The 22,633-nt window shown below is 37.6% G+C and overlaps 1 long non-coding RNA gene across 1 annotated transcript in view; it reads left to right on the top strand.

Annotated features, from left to right (window-relative positions):
• The window catches only part of LOC136750027 (uncharacterized), a 61,549-nt gene that overhangs the window by 6,714 nt on the left and 32,202 nt on the right, over positions 1–22,633 (top strand). The window contains exons 2-3 of the long non-coding RNA XR_010816819.1: positions 19,358–19,444; positions 20,732–21,703. This is a non-coding gene — a long non-coding RNA (uncharacterized LOC136750027). The remainder of the gene's footprint in view (positions 1–19,357; positions 19,445–20,731; positions 21,704–22,633) is intronic.

Below are 22,633 nucleotides of genomic sequence, written 5' to 3'. Positions count from 1 at the left end.
TCTGTTATTGCTCATTTCTCAGAAAAAGGTATTGTACGCACCAGTAGAACCGCTACAAATGAGTGTGTGAGAGGCAAACTGAATACCTGGCAAGATGTCAAGTAGAGTGAACGAACAAATGTTATCTAACCTGCAGTGGGGAGGGGGTTTGGGGGGAAGGGGTGTTGGGTGTGCAATTTCCTTCACCCAGACAGAAGCCAAACAGCATTGAACCCACCTCCCCTCTCCCTGAGTTGCAGCTGAAAACTTTTTTGTGCATCTGAGTGGGTTTACAGATTTCAGCGAAGTACCTTAATTAACATTCCAGTCTCTTAGGTAAATCAAAGATATGTTTTTCTTTTTCAGGAACAATCCACATTCCGTCAATTCTTTTATAAATAAACCCATAGAAATATACAAAGTGTTTATTAATTTAATTTCCCCCCTCATAGGTGTGCTGACCCAGAATGTCCTTTGAGGTACTATTATTATTATATATTTATATATATATTTTCACCATCACCAAAGCACTATTGTTACTATGCTGAGTTGTTTCTTGCTTTTTGCCTATTATGTAAGTTGCGAGATGCTCTTTGTTGCATTTGTTTTGGTTATTATTTTACATTCTGTCTAAATCTTTCAGTGAAAATAGCTTCTGACAAAGACAAAGCAGAGAGAGTGACTTGGGGAATTAAACTGGGTTTGCCAATGAGCACATATTGCTTTATAGTTTAATACTTCAATGACTAACTGGTGTTGCTGCAGACAGCTTTTTGAAGTTTTTTTTTTTTGTATTTTTCCTCACATTAGAAAATAACTAATTCAGAATAAGAAACATGGAAAGAAAATATCTGAGCATGCCCCAACTCCCTGTGTTCCTGTTTTCAGTTGTGTATGATCTTCAGATCAATCTTAATGTTGAAGAGGTTGCTCTGGATTGACATGGCCAATACCTTCCATTATTTTGAATAATTCAATCAAGTCCCCATCTAAAGTAACCTCTCTTCCAGGCTTAAGAAGTTAAGGGTTAAAGATTAAAGGTTAAATTACCTTCAATTGTCTAAATAGTTGCCAAATTCATTCCAATTCCAGTGTACTAGAGTATTTTCCACAGTATAGTATTTAATTTAGTCACGCTTGACCCTTTCCCCTCCTATTCTCTGCACATCTCTTCTCCTGTAAACTCTTGAAGCTTGTCCTTGAGCAATATTGGTGGAATCCGCCAATTTACCAACAATTCTGCAAGGCTTAGACCAGACCTTATGACTATCCCACGAAGATCGGTGCATCTCTCTCTGGGCCGGCCTCCCTGCCAACCCCACACATCCAGTCCATCTCATGTAGAACTCAGCTGCTCGCCTTGTCGTCCTCTCCTTTCCCAAGCTACTCCATTACTCCCGTCCCTCCACTGGATCTCTGTCACTACGTTCATCCAATTCGAAAACCTTGTGCTTGCCTACCGCTTGCTTGACCTCTCTGCCCCCCCTATCTTTAAACCCTCGTTTCTCCCTATGCTCACTTTTGACCTCTCTGCCTTGCCTCTCTGCCTTGCTGACAGGTTGACTATCTGTATCTATCCTGGGTCCACTGACATCCATATCCTGACATTCTGCACCCTTCCTCTTCTGTGGGGGAATAAACTACCCTCGGGCTTCATGACTGCTCAGTCTGCCCGCCTCTCTGGGCCTCCTCAAGATGCATCTGTTCAGAAAGCACCTGTGATACCTACAGATCTTCGCCACATCCATCACAAACTCCTACAATGTACCACGCTATATTTATTTCATCTCACACTGGTACTGTAATTCACCTTGTTCTTGCACGTATTCACTGGAGACTAGGAATACATGCTGACTTAGTGCCTGCACTGCTGCTTTTCTGAATTACCTTAGTTTTTGCTGTTTGTTGTTTGTTGTTAGTTGTTTGTGTGATGCAGTTATTTTTACTTGCGTTTATTGTCATTTTATTGTCCTTGCTCCTACTTAAAAACATCATGTGTATCTTCCAAACACTGTAAGGCAGCCTGGGTAGGGGCCTCTGCAAAGCAAATACAGACAGACAGACAAACTAAACTATAGTTCTAATTTGCTTTTCTTCCTGCGAACAACAGAGAATATTAAGTATGATTCACTAGACATAATAACAGCAATAATAATACAATCAAACAACTTGGTTCAGTGGGAATTGAATTAAACTCTAGAAAACAGATGGAAGCTGTGCCTTGAGCCTAAAGGGAAAATAATAATGGGAAAATCATTATTACAGAAAAAAGTATGATAGACCCATACACAATATGTTTATCACCAGTATATCATAAAAGAGAATTACAGTATAAGTTTAAGATGTGACTTCATGCACTGAATGATTGTCTTTTTTATTTTTATTTTAAATGAAATGAAAGTTTTATTGCATCAAACCTCACTTTTCAAAAGTTACACATTTTACATTCCTCTTACATTTCAAATGAAATGGTTTGTAAATGTCACCTTTAAAATGCATTAGACTGGCATGCTGAGACCTATGAAATGAGTCATTGCTTGTATTGTGAAAAGAATAGAAAATTTAAACAAATGGGTTACATAAAAGGATACATGTTTAAAACTGTATTTATCCTCACAAAGCTTAGAATTACTGTGACCTAGCTATTGAGCTCACAAACATCCAGTTGTTGATTGCTTGCATTTTTTTCCCATTTGTACTGAGCAGATAGCATTTGCATTTTATAAAACAGCACTGAATATATTATAGGCCTTTTCAGAATTTAGTGCCCAAGCAGTTGAATAATGGATGAGTGCATATACAGTGGCTGTGTAGGCAATGTGCCCAAGGTCTAAGGAAAACAATTAGGGTTTGTCAAGTTAATGCATGGATGTCTTTGTATAGCACAATGGATTGGAGAATGAAAATATGTTGTTTTTAATACATTCCTGGCTTATGCTATAGGAATACCAGCGTTCGGTATGAGGCTATATTGTTAAAAAGGGATCATTTTTGCTTTTCTTATCTGTGATCTCAATTCTTTGTGCACAGTGTCTGAATGTCACTTTCAGTACAAGTTGAGCTGACCAACTTGGCGTACACTCCAATGGCAGCAAGGGTGTCACCGGGTAACTGAGAGTTACTTATCTTCTCAATTAAAGCATCAATATGTTTATTAACCTGAAGCATTATAGCCATGTTAGCTTTATAGCACTGAAAACTGGAAGGAAAAAGTGCTTGACCCATCACAAAACATAAACAATTAATGGAAACAGCACACAGGAGAGAAAATTTGAGGTAAATGCATAGAGAATTCAGAAGTGTGAATGTATAATAAATGTATTGGTGCCAAACAAGGAGGAGATCAGATATGTGGATACATTTAAAAGGAAATGTAATGCTACTAAAAGCTTATGTTTTCTTTCCAAAACATTTTATTTGGCACTTAATTGTCTGAAACAATATCAACCATATGTTTAACAGAAAATAATTATATGTCTTTTTAGATCAAACTTCATTGAAATTATTATGTACAAGCAAATGGGGTGAAATGTATCCTGTATCTTCTAAGTTACAATGAAAATACTGTTTTTGTGTTCAAATTTAAAATCAATTAAATAAAACACACACACACACACTAATAATAATAACTTAATTCAAAAGCCAGAAAGAGAAACATTACCCACTAGATGGAAGAAAAACATGGACATTATTTATATTCAGTAAAATGTGAAACTGAATGTTAATACGGATCTAAGGACGGGTTTTATTTGTTTCTTCTTCAGTGTAATGTGTTACTTATTGCAGTACAACCCCTTTGTCACACATGTATTTCCCTATAGCAACACTATGGGTGTTGGAAACCAAACTTGTCTGTCATGTTGCTGACGTATCAATGTATGGGCTACACCCATGATAAGAGAGAAACGGGAGGAGTAAGGCCTGACAACTATGCAGAAAAAATAACATACTCAGAGAGATGGAGAGATGCAAGTGTGGTAAAGTGCTACGGCTCATGTATCCGAGTAATGAGGATACTTAGAAGAAGGTGGAAACCCTGGGAAACCGTCAATAAAGGGCACAGGAGGGGTAGGATACATGACGTGGACAAGATAAAAAGGGGCCGAGCCTCTGTACGAATGCTTGGAAAGCCCTTATCAGAATTCCACGCAGCAGGCTAACACGGCAAATTAGTGCATGATGTATCATTTTTCACAAAGTAGTTTCTCCACTGACAGGTGAAAGCTGTACACTATCACATATTTTAAATGTGTTTCTCAATGTAGATTAAGTGCTATTTCATTTTACAGTGAGACATTTATGTTCAACTGGGATTTAAGGGCTTGTACTATACAAAGCTGTACTATTCTTAAAGCTTTGCACACTCAGAAGTACTCCTAGGGCCAGTTTCACGGACCCAAATTAGCAATCTAATTTTAGGTAGAGTAGTCCTAGACTATTGCTAATTGAGGTCTACAGCTACAGCTACAGTGAACACATTCACCTGTTCAGAATCTGATCTCAGTCCTTTCAACTTGTGTAAACAGTACATAACATCTTTCTTAGTTGATGTACTCATTAGCTGTACTTGTGATTGGTTTGTATCAGAATGTATTTCCTGTACCAGCTGCTAATAATAAAAAAAAATCTATCTTTCTTCAAATGAAAACTGAGTTTGTTTTCTGCCTGTCTCACCAGAGAGACTTAAAAAGCCAACCTGTGGTATATATCATTTTTTTCTTCTGCTCAACTTTTACCAGGCATTAGGCAATGTAAAGCATTTTGAGATGGTGCTGACCGAGATTAGGTGCTCTAAAAAAATAACAGCTGACTTTGATTTCAGCCTTTGCTTGCGAAGTCCTGGGATTGCATGGATAAATTGGCTGAGGTAGGATTGGGTTGAGCTTAAAACTAAATAGGAAGATGCTCTAATTGGGCCTACTGGCACTATGCCTGACTGTAGCCAGTGTCATTGGTGTTCACATTTCCTAAGCACTTAGTGAAAGGAACCTTTTACTGATGGTGTCGGGGGCTCTTCCAAGAAACTAATGTATGAGGTATCTTAGAGGCTTTCACATTCTGCTTTCATTTCTCATTGCGAAGCTCATTTTGGAGTTTTTATAAGCATGCATGTCTCTCAAGCCCAACAGTTCAAATGTGCTTCATGGTACAAGCTGGATTAATGTCCAGACTTGCACAGCTGATTGGTATTTGTGATACAAAGCCCCCTCTCCCAACAGTAATAACAACCAAAGTTGAAGTTTAAGTCTTTGGATGAGTTCGGCACTTCCGTGAGCCATCAGTGTAGAGCAAACTGGCAGAATTCAAATTAAAAGAAAGAAATCCTGTTAGATTATTGAGTTATATGGGAGGCACACTGCTACTGGTGCTAACTCTTCTTGAGAATAAATATTTGTATTAAAAGTGGTGGGGTCATTTATCCAGTTTATCCAGAGACCTTAATAGTATTATCTAAATTGTGGTCTACAAGAGGCAGGGGATAATTTTACTGTGCAGGTTACACTGATTTACAGGATGTGAAAAAACAAACTTAAAAAACAACAGGCAGTTGATGCATTTATGAGCAAACTTAAAGTTACATGGGAAAGTGGCTGTAAGACATTTAAGTGGAAAAAATCAATTACAATTCCATTTGGAAACTTGAACTGTTTGTGTCTCTTTACTCAGGATAAAGAATGGAACATAATAGGTTGTTTTTACATAACAGTAAATGTTCTTCCTAACCGTGCATTTGCTATTGCTATTGCCGGTGAACTTTTGAACTTCCACCAACTCGGTAACTGTTCATATAATGAGTAAAGGCTTTCCAAACTGTATGTCCAGACCCAGTAAAATACCATGCAATGCTGCACAGTACAATGTTTGCATTCCAGTTTCAGTAGGAGTTTGCTTTTTCCTCTTTGTGGCAAACTCCTTTTCAAGTACTTTTCTATTGCAAATTAAATCATAGATGTTATGAAGAACACTTGGTACTGAATATGCTGGTGACCTGCAGTCCTTACCTTAATTCACTGATGAGGCCTTGTCGTTACCAATTAGGGAACAACAATGAGCAGTCTTTAGTTTAATCCAATTTTGTTCCAAAGCTAGTTGTAAACTGCTCACATTAACCCACTGCATGTTGGCAATGAAACTGCTCACAAAAGGGCCTGTGTTCACTGTTTTCCCAAACAACCTTTTTTAGAGGACAGGCACAGTACAGTAGACAGAAAAAAAAGGGAAGCGGTTTATACTCAAGATGCTACTGGAATGAATAACATTATCCTTGCTGCTATTCCTGGGCAGCTGGAAAAAATGCACATGTTCAACTGGAAAACATTAAGCTGGAACTTCAAAGCCTTCAAAGATATTAATACTGATCAGAAACGTGGGTTTATTTCGGACACATTTTGAAAAATTACTTTTTATTTGTTTCTTTGTTATTCCTTGTTTTTTTCTTTCTCACAGTTTTGGGTGAAGTGTTGTTAAAGGGCTAGTTATTCCCGTAAGACACATTTTAAGAAATATTAACCGCACTCCAAGAGGGCTGGGTGAAAAAGTAAGTGCTTATTTGAGAAAAGCCCTGTTATATATTATTGTATAATTTGCTCCAAAACATTTCTGCCACAGAGGAGTTCACCTGTTGGTTATCCAGAAACAAGAGTTATTATCTGAAGGCCAAGGAGTGCCACATGCCCCCAACACTGCGAACTCCACAACATTGTCTGCTGCAAAAAGAAAAGGGGTTACACAACACAGCACAGCACAGAATATAAGCAATTAAATAAGCAATAAAAAAAGCTTTAATTGCAATAATTTACTCACACAACAAGCCCCAAGCTGTTGCGAACGTAAGTAGTATGTTTTGTTTATGAAATAGCTAGATAAAGGTAGAATTAAATAGTTACTATTTAAATCAGTATATTTTTAATATATCAGCCATCTCTATTTGGTTCAGCTCCAGCAAGGAGTCTTTTACTGTTCTGACTATAAACCTTGGGCCTCTGTCAACAAACCAAGAAGCATGTACTGACTAACTAATGTGGTTGACATGAACCACATCAGAGTTTCCACTGAATGGTATTAATTTCTCTGTGGCGAATGTTTGTATTTATGAAATTGCTTGGAGATCTCAGGCAATTTGATTGATTACTAGTCCTACACTAGAAGAGCCTAATGCACACTTAGGATGTGCAGCATATATTGTAGTTGTCGTTGCTGTTTTTTAATCCCAAAACAAAATTAACTTTACTAGCGATCGACTCTCTAGGGATTTGTTGTTGATCCTCTTTGGTGAAAATATATTCTCAGTATTGACATTTCCAATTTGCAGTTAAGATAAAATAAAAATAAGGCCACGGTTTTCTTCTCTATCATAGACTGGTCCTGCCTGAAAGGGTCTCTTGAGGGTGAAGTTTCTCCTCACTTCTGAATTGATACCCCTTCAGAAATTAAATGAAATCTGAGAATTCTGAATTAAACTCTTCTAGCCTTTTATGTATTGGATCTGAAGATATAAACATCCTACAAGGTCATTATGGTGTCTAACATGAGATGAACCAAAAATATATCCTGAAGCTTTCTTTTATAAACAGCTTTATGTTACCATTAATTTATGTTTTTCATGTATATTTTGGTGTGTCTTGTAAAGCTTTTTTGATGCAACCAGGGGAGGAAGGAAAAGGAAGGGAAGGGAATTTGCTCAGAATTAAATAAAGATAAAAAAAATATAATTGCATTCCATATCAACCTGAGAATAGATACTGTTTGGCGAGCTGGAAGTCACATGAAAATGCGAGGTCAAAAGATTTTGGCACAGGTTGTTTTTTCCCTCATGGTACGGCGTGCTAGCATTAAGATAGGGATGTACCTATGAAGGTCTTCTTAACATATAAACATAGACCTTGGTCATTTAACATCTTTATTTTTTTTAAGCAGTTCCTGTTCACTGTGGGGAAGCTGGGTTACTATTCAAACAGAAAACCCTGCCAAACATAATGAGTTTGTGCAGAGGTTCAGTCCAGCCAGATGGCAAAGAATTCCAGGACTGTGGTTTTGCATTAAATAATCCTTTTTCAAAGTCAATGATGTCAAAAGTAAATGTTTGCCTCGGAGGTATTAAAATGCAAAATCGTCACCTTAGTGACACAGTTTAATAGTTCCGTGTGGAAACTGTTCAACCACCATCATGAAGATCGGTTTATCTGCAGCACATTATGGTTATTCTGCTTCTAAGGTGCAATGAAAGCTTTGTGCAGGCCTATGCAGTGAGGGATGGGTTACATATGCACCTGTGTGTAACATGTTTCTACCATATGCACCAGTTACAACAGAAATAGAGTTTGGCAATTATTGGCACCAAACATTTCTTAATTTTCTCCCAGGCTGAATTATTATTGTACTTCCTGTATGTTTCTATACAAGTCCTGTGTTCCAGTCAGAAAGATACAAATTATAGAAGAGAAAGTAACCATGCAATGTTCACCAACACTTAATATGTGGCAGTGCTATTATCTTTATTTATGAAGACTGCAAGTGAACTACAGTTGCCTATAAGATTTCCTTGAGAGAAGTCCTTCATACTCAAAATAGTTTGTTTTTTGTTTTGGAAACAAACAGAATAAACAGAATGAAGGACAATTCAAGTAAGCATGTGTGACTTTCCCCTGTAAAACAGCTGCACAAAGTACAGCAAATATTCTTTATATAGAGCTTTTTGAAACCTAAGGTCACATTTGAGATTACAGAAATTCATGTTTGTGAGAAAATCCTCCTTGTGCTGTTTTTAACTTCACGTTTCTTTGTTGTGATAGTTCCCAAGAATAAATTAAAGGTGTTTAACTTTTTCTCATTTACATGCATAAGACCAAAGTTTCTGCTCTTCCTATCTGACTGTTTCACCATGCTTACTTTGTATTTGTGTTCCTCCGGGCAAATCAAAATATGACATTGACAGGTGGATATGGGACATTGTTTTGTCATCTTGGTGGATGTGCCTGAAGCAATGGCTTGGCTAGAGGCCATTTTGAAAGATAGGCATTGACAATCATCAGCATGTATGGGTTGGTGATGTCCTACACAAATGGCAGAAACTTGGTCTACATTGATATGATATTGTCCAAATTCTTCTACCAACCAAACAATTTCTAATGCTTTATACTGAGATATACATTGAGGTCTCTATGAATTTTACTTCAAATGGTTGGTTCAAAGGCAACCAAATTCCATTGTAGTTTTACAGAGCCTATATATTGCAGTATATTACAGTACATTTGTATTTTATGCAAATACATTTAGAGGAAATAATTATTGTAAGTATTTTTATTTTTAAACTGTTCAGTGGTTTCTCATTAAGCAAGTCTTTAAATTCTGCATTAAGACAGTGCTGTTGTATTTTATTTTCTTCTTTAAAATCAGTCTTTGTATTGCTAAGCTAAGGGGAAAATGAAGGCATAGTATACAACACTAAAATAAATACATTAAAAAGATTTGAAAATAATTAACCTGTTGTAAAAAAAGATTAAAAACCATTTGCAGATGCATCTTATATGTTCTGCTGTTTCTTTATCTCCCAGCAATTTTTAATATCCAGTCAAATACATATCCCAGAGAGGATACCAGCAGACAGAAAGATTTTGGATCATGCAGAGCAGTGTTCCTGAGATGGCAAAGGCATTTCCTTTTCTTGAATTCTTCTACACACCATTATTCACACCCCCATAAACATGGGGAAGCTAACATGTGCAGCACAACCAATAATCTATCTACTAGAAGCAGTCCAAATATACATTGCATTCCTTATGCAGGGTAAGTTTATTCCGTCACAACACACGTCTTCAGTTTGGTTTCCTTCCAGGGGCAGGTTGTCAGACCTTCAGGTCTGCCAGTAAGATAAAGGAGTTTCAGTTTTTGTCATATCACCCCACGTACACTAGAGGCTCAGTTGAGACTCAACGACTCACCACAATTTGTAGCCGGCTGTCGGCTGGATACTGCATAAGCTCATGTTTCTTACTATCAAGCAATGAGGTATTAATACATTTCGGACAAAACCTAAATAGTGCACGCTGTCAAAATAATTACAGAACGTTTTCTGAATCTTTTATTATTATTATTTGTTTTGTTTATTTATTTATTTTGTTGAATAGAATTTCATCTGGGAAATATTCAGTTTGGAATTGTTGGAGAAATCATTGTCATTGAATTCTTTTAGTAGCTGTGTAAATCATGTAATACCATATTAATTGAATAATGGATAGTTTAAGGACGTAATTACTATTTCTCTTTACTTTGTGACAGGCTGAGATTACAAAGTTTTGGTGGGATACTGCATGATATTTTGTTGCCAAACCCACAACCCATTTTCCAAGTTTTTCACTTGGAAAAGAATAAGCAGATACAAATAGAGTGTTAAAGATATGCACTCCCAGCTAGAGTTTGAACCCTGTTAACACAAACCACCTTAAGAACTCACTTTGAAATTCAATAGTTTAATGCAACATGGCAAACGTGGTATAACCTTGACAGGCCACTCAGCAGCAGATGATATTGTGTCAGTGTTGCAGATCTTCTGAGAAATGCTGAGAAATAGCACCCTCTTTGAGCAATTGTGGAATAGCACCCTGACACTATCTACAACAGTTCCCTGCTTCTAACGAATGAATTACCAAATGAATGCTCTGCTTAAGCTAGATCAGCAGAGGCTTGGGTAAGTTTAGCCCTGCACACATTTATTATTGCAGGGACATATTGTTAGGGGATACAGTTGGTGTTTTAATATATGGACTATAGGGTAATTACCAAACTTGCTGAAGCATTCATGTTTCTAATTTCATGGCTCAGAAGTCAGCCGACATCTTCTCATTGGTGTCATCTACGTCTCTTTAAGGGTTAATTACAGGGCTCTTAAACACCTTGTCCAAAGGTTAAGTAAAAGAGTTGCCATGAGCAATGAAAATCAACGTCTCTGAGTCACAGTATGGATATTGTATATTCTACCTCAATAATCTTTATCGTTTTTTTTCTTTTTCTGTTCATGTGTTCCACATTACATTTGTTGTGATCTCAGAAAACAGCTGATGAAAATCAATATTAGATTCTTGTTTCTAGATACTAAAGCTGGCTGCTTCTGAGGAAAGCGTCTGTCTTATTGGAGCAGTCTGATGAAGTATGTAATTGCGTGGCAAGGGTCTGTAGTAGTAGAGAGAAATGCTTCTTCTATTGTAACAGCTCTAGCTGTTGTAAAGACAAGGTAAACCATAAAAATGGATGTAGATGTCTTGAAAATGTCATACTTTATACTCTTGTATAAAGGAAAAACCTTTTATGGGTTTAAAATTCCTTTTGTACAAGTCAGTCCTCTAATGGTTTCCTTGTCTGCATTGATGTAATTTATTGTCTTTATAGAAATGCAATCATGAAATGACATGACAATGCAATATTCTGAGCGTAAATGATTTAATTAATTAATACAATTATTTCTGTGAACTGGTTTATAAAGACTCATGGATTTCTATATCTTATTTCATTACTAAATTATGGAGAAAAACAATCACAGCCCAAACTGGCCCAATCTCAGTGAAATGTAATGCACAGTAATATCCTTAATATAGATAAGCATTATCCATTATATATTAGAATAGCATTGTCCATAAACACGACAGTAAAGACAAACAAACAACAACAAAAATCATGCCATTGTTACCCTTCACATATACCTTCAATTATATGCCTTTATGTAAAGCCCCCAGTACGAATATTGCTGCTGAAATGCAGGAAAAGTGACACTATACAGACTGATGATTTCGGACAATGGAAAACTGCCCCACAAACAAATTGTTAATTGTAAAGATACACAAAGGAGGATTGAAACAAAATGGTACAGTATTTGTTTTCCCCAAGACCAGCTAATAAGCATTATGGGCAAACAGATGCACACATGATACCGCACGGTGAATCAACTTGTCATCATGTCGGCCGCTGACATGAGTGAGGCTGCTCAAGAGTGATTGCACAGTGCAATGCCGCTTTTCCTTTGCAGAAGCACATTACAGTAATTTCTGTAAGTAGGTTCAGTGAGGGCCAGGGCTTCAGCAAACCATACCCTAGCTGAATGTGTACATTTTAATAGCTCCAGGGATGCCAGGGGAAAATGTCACATGAAAGTCTTTCAGTTGCCCCTGTGTACTTTCGCAGGTGCCCAAAAATAGATTTGTTCTCTTCTCGAACTGCATATTGCCTGTACTCTGCTGAGGAGCAGCCTGGCCTGCAGTGTCCCAGACTGATGCTGCTCTCTGACTTGTCTGAGCTTGCAGTTGGAGCTGAAGCCTTTAGCTGCCTTTAATTTTAGCAGTTATGTTCACGGCATTGTAAATAATTCAACCGTGGTGCTTAGGCAATAAACAGATTTACCTCCTGTTCTTTTATGCTGTAAGAAAAGCCATTGAAATAGCAATGACAGTTAATCTGAAATTCAAACCACTTCAGAAGGATACATGCTATATTTTGAGCAGATACAAATGTTTATTCTGCCAGCTACTCCGATGTAAGTCAACAGTTTGGCCTGTCCTATTTTGCTGGACTATCGTTGTTATGAAAGATATATACATTTTTTATATTTGTCATTACATTGTCATTCATTTAATGGGTAAATGTAGATTGTGATGGTATGATTGAAACAACAACGACATGGCTAATGCAGTGCTTTGGTTCTGATGGAGCTTTGTCATTCAAAGGTCAAGCATGGTCTTTTATTGATATTGTTTTTCTTTTTTTTTACTCAAACACTTCTGTCACACACATTTTTCAAACAGGAACAGGTCGTGTGCTATACAGAACTTTCATGTGCAAAAACAATAAGGGAATACAATCATATGTACAATCCAGTCCCCCCCCCCAACTCCCCTTTGTGGTGTACACTTCCAGACACACAAAGAGCAGTCTCTGCAGCCTGTCACTGAAGCTGTATTCACTGCGCATTGTTATGGAGAATGACTTTGCACCTGGCATGGATAAATAAAGGCCTTCATTCTTCAAAACGGCATTGTGCTTCCTCTTGCCATTTGTTGTTATTTTGAAGTGCTCATTAGGGTGTCAGATGACAGGGCCAGGGAGCTAAGTATAGAGGTTTCACAATATGACATGGGTAGCAGTGACACAGCCTTTTACCTTTTTGTCTTGTATGCCTTCACCCACTTCCCCCTTGGCTGGGAAAGTGCACACTGTTCCTATACTCTATGTTCATCAAGACTTACTCAATTTACATCAACTTACTCCCATGTTATGTACAGTAATGATACCTAAAGGTAGCCCATATGACTCCTTCACAAAGACTGTTGTCTGTGTCCTTTCCCTCTGCTCCTTTCCCAACCAAAGACTGGAGCCAGCCTTCCCCTTTCACTGAGCCTCTAAGAACATTTTGGAGGATCTTTCTGATCTTCAAAGGTGTGGTTGACGTGAGCCAGGTAAATCAATCCTCGTGATGGAGAAGGAAGTCTTGTGTCAGTGTGACAACCTTTGTACACCTCCTGTAAAGCCTGGAGATGTGGTTTCCAACCGTTCCACCAGAGATGAAAACGTTACCCTTCAAATCAAAAGCTTAACCCTTTCTCAATGTTCCAGTCTATTGAGCAGTGATGGAGTATCACCCCCAGGCAGTGTTTTCAATTAGGCATAGCTCAGCTTGGGGTAAACTCTGTTCAAAACCCAAGATATTAATTTTACTGCACAGAAGTGAAAAGGTGAAACTGCCGAATTCATTGGTTATTTATTTCTCAGGGTGACCCACCTTGTGTAATAATGCATCCCCCTTTATCACTAAGCAAGTAGACTATACCACATAATACCACCAGATAAAATCACAGTATTACTGTGCTGTAAAGAGGCAGCTACTTTGAATGTATTTATTTTCTTCTTGACCTTAAATTAGCAGTTTGTAATAGCAGTAGTACAAGTAGTAGTAGCAGTATTATTACTATTTATTTTTTAGCATTTGCATTTCATACCCATTTATTATTATGTATTATTATTATTGATGCAGATGCCCTTACCCAGGACGACTTACAGTTTTCATATGAAACACTTTCAAAACATTACAAAGTGCACTAAACACATTCAGTGCGAAACACGAGAAAATGACCTAGTACAAAAGCAAACATAATAGAGCTCTGTCCCTGGTGTGTGCTAAGGCATTCATAGCTTTCATTTTCTATCCATATTTCTATGGTGAAAAAACAAAACAAAACAAAAAACAGTAGAGCACTTGAAAGATGCTGAATTGGCAGCTATATTTTACCAGGATAAACAACATCAGGGTGAAAGGCAAGCTGCATTCCTGTGTTTCCTGTGTTTGCCTCTGTGGTGTTGCAGTTCACAGTAGACTCCTCACTGGAGCCACGGCGGAGCTACATGCTCAACACACACACTGTGAGGCAAACATGACCCAGTACGGGTGCGTTCACTTCAGTAGGCCTCTAAAACATGTCATAATCCTGCTCCCTGATCTACTGAACTCTCTCAAACCTATGGGTCTTCTTCCCTTCTAGATCTTGTGGCACTAGTTATTGGCAAGACTTCATCAACTTGGCTCATATACTGAGAGTGTTTTACAGCAGTGTCTAAGAGGTTTATGTCTAGAGGCCCATATTTGTTGTTGTTTGAATAAATGTTATGTTATCGTTTTTATTATGAAGATTTTATTGGCTAGCAAATAAAGTGGACACTTTTTATATAGATAAACTGGGTGTTGACATATAATTCCATCAATGTTGGCTGTCTACAATTTCTCAGAATATTGTCTTGCAGTCAACTGGTCGTGGTGCCCTCCACAATGACCAATATCTACTTAGCACCTGCAAAGGGAGAAATATGTTTTTCTGCTTCAACACATTACATTTGTCCCTGCATTGTAGTTAGAATACATATTTGGGACACGCCTAAATATAAATGCTTATCAGAATAACCGAGTGATTGAAGTAATATGTTTAAAAAGTTTTTTCTTTTTAGTCTGTTACTCTTTGTCCTAAATGTGCCTTCTAGAAATTGCAATTGTTTCATACACAATGTACCCTGTATGGCATCCTGTTTGTTGAAATTCATGCAGTGAATACTTATCTGCACTAAAATGACATATATACATATAAAATTGATGCTTTGTCAACCACAGGATCCATATATTCATGTCAAAAGTCCTGACTTGTACTGTAAATACTGTATGAATGTAGTATGGGAATAAGTTGCTTCGGTGGTTCTTTCTATTGCTTTAAAAGGATTCAGGATTGAATACATTTTCAGCACAGCAAGTAGATAAGGTTTATAGCACAGAAGCTCACGCAGGTCAAAACCTGTGTTATACTGTACTTCTTCAGCCATTCAGTTTACCTGGAGGGAAGCGCATCTGTAGTTTGAGCTTCCTGGCAGTGTCATGTCACATTATTACACTGATCGCGGTGTACCTTTTGAAGCACTTTCATGAAATCATGTGTTTCCTTGCTTTGGAAGTACGGGAGAAATATTTCTCTCATTTTAAAAGGCTTGAAGGGAGATTACATTCTGGTGGTGTCTAAATCTTCTCTGGTATCTGTGACAAAACTGGTCTTTCTGGCGGGCAGCATTTTAAGACTTCTCTCTCTCTATCTTTTACTTCTCTCTGTCTCTCTCATGTGTTTAGCCTCATGGGCACGATAGGCATAATGCCAGGAGGCAGGGGTGGCATCAGCTCAGCACATTGGCATGAGACTGGCTCTCTTACTGGGTCTTCGAAAGAGTGAAACCTTAACATGAGCTTGTGTTGTAAAGCTGGCAGTGCTCTGTGTTTGGATATGATGTGCGTGCGCTTCATTTCAATCCTCCTATGGATTGATGTTCACAGGTATAGTTATAGCTTTACCTTTTTTATTTTTAAATCAATTAATCTATCAGTCAATAAGGAAAACATACATTATAAATTACCTTTTATCCAAAGCAGCCTACATAATGTAACATCATTAACAAATAACATTATACAATATTAAAAGATTAATACAAATCAATATAAAGAAAACATATTACTAAAATGAATGTCTTGGAGATGCAGATACATTGTTTAAGAATTCATTTAGTTAAATAAATATTGTCCATCACTTATCAACTTATCAACACTTATCATGCATTGGTATGTATCTATGCTGTCAAAAGTGTAATAATAATAATAATAATAATAATAGATAAAAAATCATGAATACAATTCCCCCCCAAGGTTCCACAATGTGTTATGTGACCCCCGAATGCAGAAGGAGAGAGCTGTGGTATCAAGACTCATCTCAATGACTCCACCATCTCCCAAGGCGAAATGCCATTTCACAAGCCAGCCACCGTGAATGTCCTGTCCTGCACAGAACGGACGTGCTTCATGGCTGTAGCGCAATGTCGTAATTGTTCTAATCCCCAGGGAGGGCATAGCCAGGCCTGTGGGAACCATTTTCATAAACCTCTTCAAAGGTAATAAACTTTTCTTATTTATTTATTTATTTGGTATGTAATTCAAAGAAACAGAGAGGGAGGACTGCAATCTGGAAGTAAAAGATCTCCCACTTGCCTAACTCAGACTTAAACAGAACCATTGTTCTTCAATAGTCATACATGTCATCATATTTTATCATTATATTATTCCTTTATAAATAAATAAATAAATACCTATTTTAAAAAAGAATGTTAAATGTTACCTTGATTTGACATACTCAAATAATATATTATATATTAAGTACATATTGATTTACGATATATCTCCCCCTGCCCCCCCCCCCCCCCCGGATAAGTAGTGTTTTGTGTTCCAGTTGGACAGTTTTGAGGCAGACCGAGCTGGACAGAGAGAGGAACAGCATTTTACCAGTTTGTTGTGTGCTCAGCATTGTATTTGCTTAACAACAGAGACTTGGCTATAAATAATAAAAGTGGCTGAAGCATGGATTGCCTGAAAAGTCCTTGTTCGAGAAGCACAGACCATAAGCCTCCTCCACCGAAGAAAAACTAATAATAGCGGTATTTGTATATGAAATGGGATGCTTTGAGATTTTAAAATTGATTCCTGGAAGCCTTTAACAGGATTTGTTTGTGTTATTTTATTTTCTCTTGCTGCAGCATTCAGGGAGAAAGGGGGAAATAAAAAAATAAAAAAGTGTAAGCAGAATAAAAAGCATGTGCTAGTACTCAAAGAAAAACACGTGCTGTATCCAAGGAGTCAAGGGCACCTGTTTTGTGGTCCCCTATGTGCTGCAGTTATCTGTTGTTATTGAGGAAGATTTCCGACGCTGGGAGAGACCAGAAATAGGGAGCACCAGTTGTTTTGAAGGGGATGTCGTGCAAGTTATTTTCAGGAGCAACATCTAAATGCAATACCCTGTCCTTTGAAGCCCAGGCTATTTAAGCCACACTGGAGGGCTATTCCAGGGTGTTCCCTTAATTTTTAAAATGTGTCTCATGTCAGTTCCTTTAAAATAACATTGAGCTCAGTTTATTGAATGTAGGATATGTTTAACATTGTTTCTATGGCATCTGCCAAGCAAGCCTTCTTAATTTTCTTGCTTTGGCAAGTTCGCTGGGTAACACTTTGGATTGATCGTCTGTTTATGACTAATTCATTGCATCTCCTAAAAATAATATGAATAAATATGGGCTACATCACAAACCTCAAATGTATTCATTGTAAACTCAACTCTATGAAGCGTTTATTTTATTTTATATTAGTGCAGAATATTCAGTTATTTGGTTAAATATCTTAAACTGAGTCTATCATCTAATGTTTCACTCATTCCAGAGGGCATGATACATGTGTTAAAGTCTGTTAACCATCGTAAATATATTAAAGAGCATCAGCTCATGTAGAATTCAGCCAGGGGAGCAGCTTCTGGATGTAAACCTATGTGGTCTGAGTTAATGTTGGCTTGTCGTTTGTAAGCAAAATTGGCTTTTCTGTATTTGTGGTCATTGCATGCTTTCTTGCTTATTTTATTGATGTATGCATGTTGTTGGTTTGCTTTTACATATTACACTGGATTTATGAGGCAATATTCTGTGCAGTTCTTTGTCAGAAACTACAATAATGTGAATTCAAAGATTTTCCGGCACCTACATTAAAAAAATAAAATAAAAGCATGTTCTGGTTTTAAGTGCCCAGTGCTGCATCTCGTAAGGTGAGGGAAGTCAGAAAAGCCCTACGAAATCCTTCACAGGTCTCTATTGACCATTCTGAAGCGAGCTTTCTAACCTCCCTGAGGCACCAAACATGGAAAAAGCGACATCACAAACACAGCCTGGCGGGTTTATTTATAGCAGGAGCTGCTTCACTGGGGGTTTATAGCGTCATCACTTTGTCAGGGGACATTCTCTTCGCATGCTGCAACGCGCAGTCCTTATTATTGTACTGATGACTGCACTCACACACACACACACGCACACACACACACACACACACACACACACACACACACACACACACACACACACACACACACACACACACACACACACACACACACACACAGGGTTGCCTTCGGCTGTCAATAGAAATAGATATTGCTGTTCTGCATGGAAAAGAAAACCTAACTATTTGGATTTTTCTGTGTCATGTTATGGTTTAACATGAGAGAAAATATACATGGCATAGAGACACAATGGCATATTCATACAAATGAATAGGCTTCAGCTTTTGAAGATTAAATTAAGAAATAGATATAGCTTAACAATTTTGATTCCAGTTAGAAAGGACAGAATGTACTCAATCAAAAGCACACAACATTGGACAAAGTGTAACACTTTGTCCCAGTGTGTTTGGTAATATAGTGTATAGGTCAAGGATTTCAACCCTCATTGTACCCATTAATAGAGTTCAATTATTTAATGATGGTGCAATAATATACAGTGTGAGTAGGTTAATACAAGTAGAGGAAGCTGTATTACAATATAAAAACACCATTCAATTTAACCCCCACTGGAAACAATCAGGTTGTTGTTTGTCATGAAACTTAAAAGATAGAAATATGCAAAAGCCTTTTAATTTAATGGCTCTGGATTAGAGTGACCCATTTTTAACTGCTTTTTATTCCTCAATGGTAATGTTCTGTTTAAAAAATAATAATAAAGTAAAAGGGTTGAGTGCTTTGCAGGTATGAATGTTTCCTACATCCCTTCGATTCAACATATATGCATTACCTTTCCCATCTGAGACCCTTGGGTTGCACTTATAGCATCATTTAGTGTTTTGAAATATATATATATATATATATATATATATATATTTATGTTTTTGTTTTGATTTGTTCTAGCTGCTTTGAAAATGGTTCTCACATGTCAACATATGTTATGTGTTGAAGCAGTTTTATATATAAAAAATAATAAAATTGGATTTGTTTTTTGTTCTTTCAAGGGACTTACTTTCTTTTGTCGTGTTATGGTGGCATGCTTTTCCCTGAAGACCAAGTCATCACACATTGCAGGCCGGGATTTTGCAAAGGTAGGTTGTATGAATCACACAGGCTCTACAGCTGTGTTACAGTTCAGAAGCCGTGAAAAAAATATATATATTTCTGTATCTTTAAGTCATTCAAACATTTGAAAGAGTTTTGTAAGCTTTGTGTCTGTGTTGTTTAAATTAATGCAAAGTTATAAAACAGTGAAATTGCTATTTTAAAAGTGGAATCCAGCTTCAGCTAAATTGGCAGCTTCATAGTGTTCACATAAGTGATATGTTTACCTGTCTACAAGAAATAAAATAGAGGACATTTCTAACATTTAGTGTAACTTGTATACAGAAATCACAGAAAAGGGCCTTTTCTTCTTTGGATTGTGTTTTGGGGGCTTTTTACATTGCAAGCATAACAATACAAGATACTTGCTCCCCTTTTCTTCTGTTTTACAGAAGCGGAGAGCACTGAATTAATAAAACATTGCTCTTGTGGCAAAAGCATATGAACACAGGAGCCAAGAGTGTTTTTCAACTATAGATACGGATCTTGCAGTAAAAAATGTGTTTGTGTGTCTGCCTTGTATAAGCCACTCAGAATTACCAGCCTTTCTTATTATAAGGCACGTCCTCGGTAGAAAATAGCTACGTCTTTTTTATGAGCCTGCGTATGCCCTCCTATAATCAGCACGCAATTTCTGGTAATCTGGAATCAAGCTGTTCTGTAGCAACAATAGAGTGACGGTTCTGTACTGCTGACCTTTTCACAGAATCATTCCTTTTTTCTCTATTTCATTCCTGCTCCATGTGTGATGTCTATGCTACACATGAATGTCAAGCGCCAGCCAGCAGCTCCTCTGCCCCCCCATTCCCTGTAAATCTTAACTCTGGACACATTACTGAGATTGCCTTATGTAATATTCTGCGAGCCGCGATAGAGTCTTGAAAACGTTCGTTGTAATGGGCTCTTCTGACATGAAATGTCCCCGCAGTGTGGGTTCCGTTGAATTCAATCTAAATGCAAAACCAGCTATTAATCACATCCCCCCGAAATATTAATCAGTGAGAAATATGTGAGCACGTGGCAGCTACTCTGGGGGATGCTGTATGCAGCAAGGCCAGCCAGTGACATTGAGAATGATCATATCAGCCTTCACTGCTGACATGCCAGTGGAAAGATTTTGCAGGAGGATTTTTTCTTGCTGGCTGGACTCCACCAAATCCTAAGATCTTTAATAGCTCAGCAGCAGAGACAGATGTATTATCGGTTATTGACACACCAGACTGCATAGGTTCCTGAAGCTCAGGTTAATTACATCAGAGTATTTTCTTTCACAGCTCCCATTCCCCATCGAATTGCTGGATTCTCCAACGGGAGAAAAAGGACTTGTTCTGGAACATAAATTCTGGGGAAGAATCATGGGAAAGATTGAACAAATTAGCAAAGCACACTTGGGTTGATTGCATTGAGGTTTTGAGATGCAGGAAAATGTGGAACTGTTATGTAAGGCAGTTCACCTTTAAGTGCTTTGCAAGCCCATGTTATTGTGTAACCTTATTTGTAATACCACATCTGGGTTATCGTGACATTATTATTAAATATTATCATGCAACCAAATAGTTGATATAATTGCAGGGCTAGTTCAGACCCTTTCAGTAAGGTTCCTAGTTTAGTTCATCTGTCATATGAAGGATCCTTTGCATTTCCTTGAGGAGTTAATTTATGTAGCACGGCACATTTACAACTGCATCGGGCAGCGTACCTTCACTTTTGATAGGAGCAGTTATTGTGAAAACCAAATGGGTACTACCCTACATTTTGTTATATATATCTGGGACATTGCTGCAATCCCTGATTGTAAAATTAAATGGTTAATGTTTTGTGTTCTTAAAATCAATATTCTATATACCCAAAAGCAATGGGACATGTCTCCCTCCTTATTGAATTATGTCAGAGGTCATGTAGAGGTCATGTGCTATGTAGAGACCTTTTTCTTTTCTTTTTTTTTTTAAAGGGCAGCATGGTACCACTTGTAAATAGTAAAATGGTGATAAGAATTTACTGCCAGCATTGATTGAATTTTATGTTGAGTACCTGTACTGCCACTAACACAATAACCCTATTTCATTAAACTGAGAGTGTAAAACAGAGGTTCAAGGAGAAATCATTTCATTGCCTGCTCTGACCTTGATCCCACCGAACACCTCTGGGAGGAACCTGGGGAACGCTAAGCCGAGAAGAGGCCACAGAGACCAGTTGCTTTAATCGCACAAGAAACAACACAGTATTTCCCTAGCTATATATCAAAGGTATAGTAGCATACATTTATTTTCATATTTTGTATACTGCTTTTTTTCTCTCATTCCCTCACAGAGTAAGAGTTAAAGAGAGTCTCAAATGTTATTCATGTTGTGCTTTTATTTTTATGACAGTCAATACATTCTATTGGTCATAACTCCCAGTTGATAACAGCAAAAATAACTCAGTGCTCATTGTGTTTGTATTTTATATATCACCTCAAGGCAAGCTTTGTGCATTTGGTCTGCTCTCATCTCTGTGGTTTCCCGTTGGTCACACACCATTCTGAGACCAAAACCTCCGCTTCTTTCTAAGCAGAAGTCTTAGACAACCCAACAACCTTTCAGCAGTCTTAGCTACAGGTTTGTTAGAATCATGATAATATGAGCTAGGTTTGCCAGTGTCCCCTTAATTGCAATAATCCTAATATTTGTACTTAACAAAAGCAATATGGCTTGAAGTCTATCAATGAATCGGATGAAGCAGCTAACTATGCATCAGATAGAGATACACAATTTGACTCCTACATGTTTGGAGACCCCTTGGATTATTTCACTGTAAACGTGACACACACATGAATCTGAGTTAAGCCGAGCACTCCACGCTTGTATTCTTTGAGCCTCTCAATGAGTGATCATTTGGCGGGAGGTGATAAGGGGAGTTGATTAAATGCACGACACACAAATTACCCAGGGTTTTTAAATATGCAATTAAACAAGGATTAGAAAAGCATTTGAGGCCCGCAGATAAATGGCTCCATTAACCCTACATGTGTTGTACACTGTTCATCAGACAGCGCTACTACTGTCATAGGGCACAGCATTCTGGAGTTTAGTTTTTACATGTCTCTTCATTACTAGAACAAATCGTGTTTTGGGATTTTCTTTATCTAGTGATCTCATTGACCCCCCTCTGAACTAAAAAATACCCTTTTTAAGATA

Source organism: Amia ocellicauda, chromosome 5, assembly GCF_036373705.1.
Source record: "Amia ocellicauda isolate fAmiCal2 chromosome 5, fAmiCal2.hap1, whole genome shotgun sequence".
Lineage (NCBI taxonomy): Eukaryota > Metazoa > Chordata > Actinopteri > Amiiformes > Amiidae > Amia > Amia ocellicauda.
The sequence above is the reverse complement of the archived record's forward strand: the minus strand, read 5'-3'. Positions and strand labels throughout refer to the sequence as shown.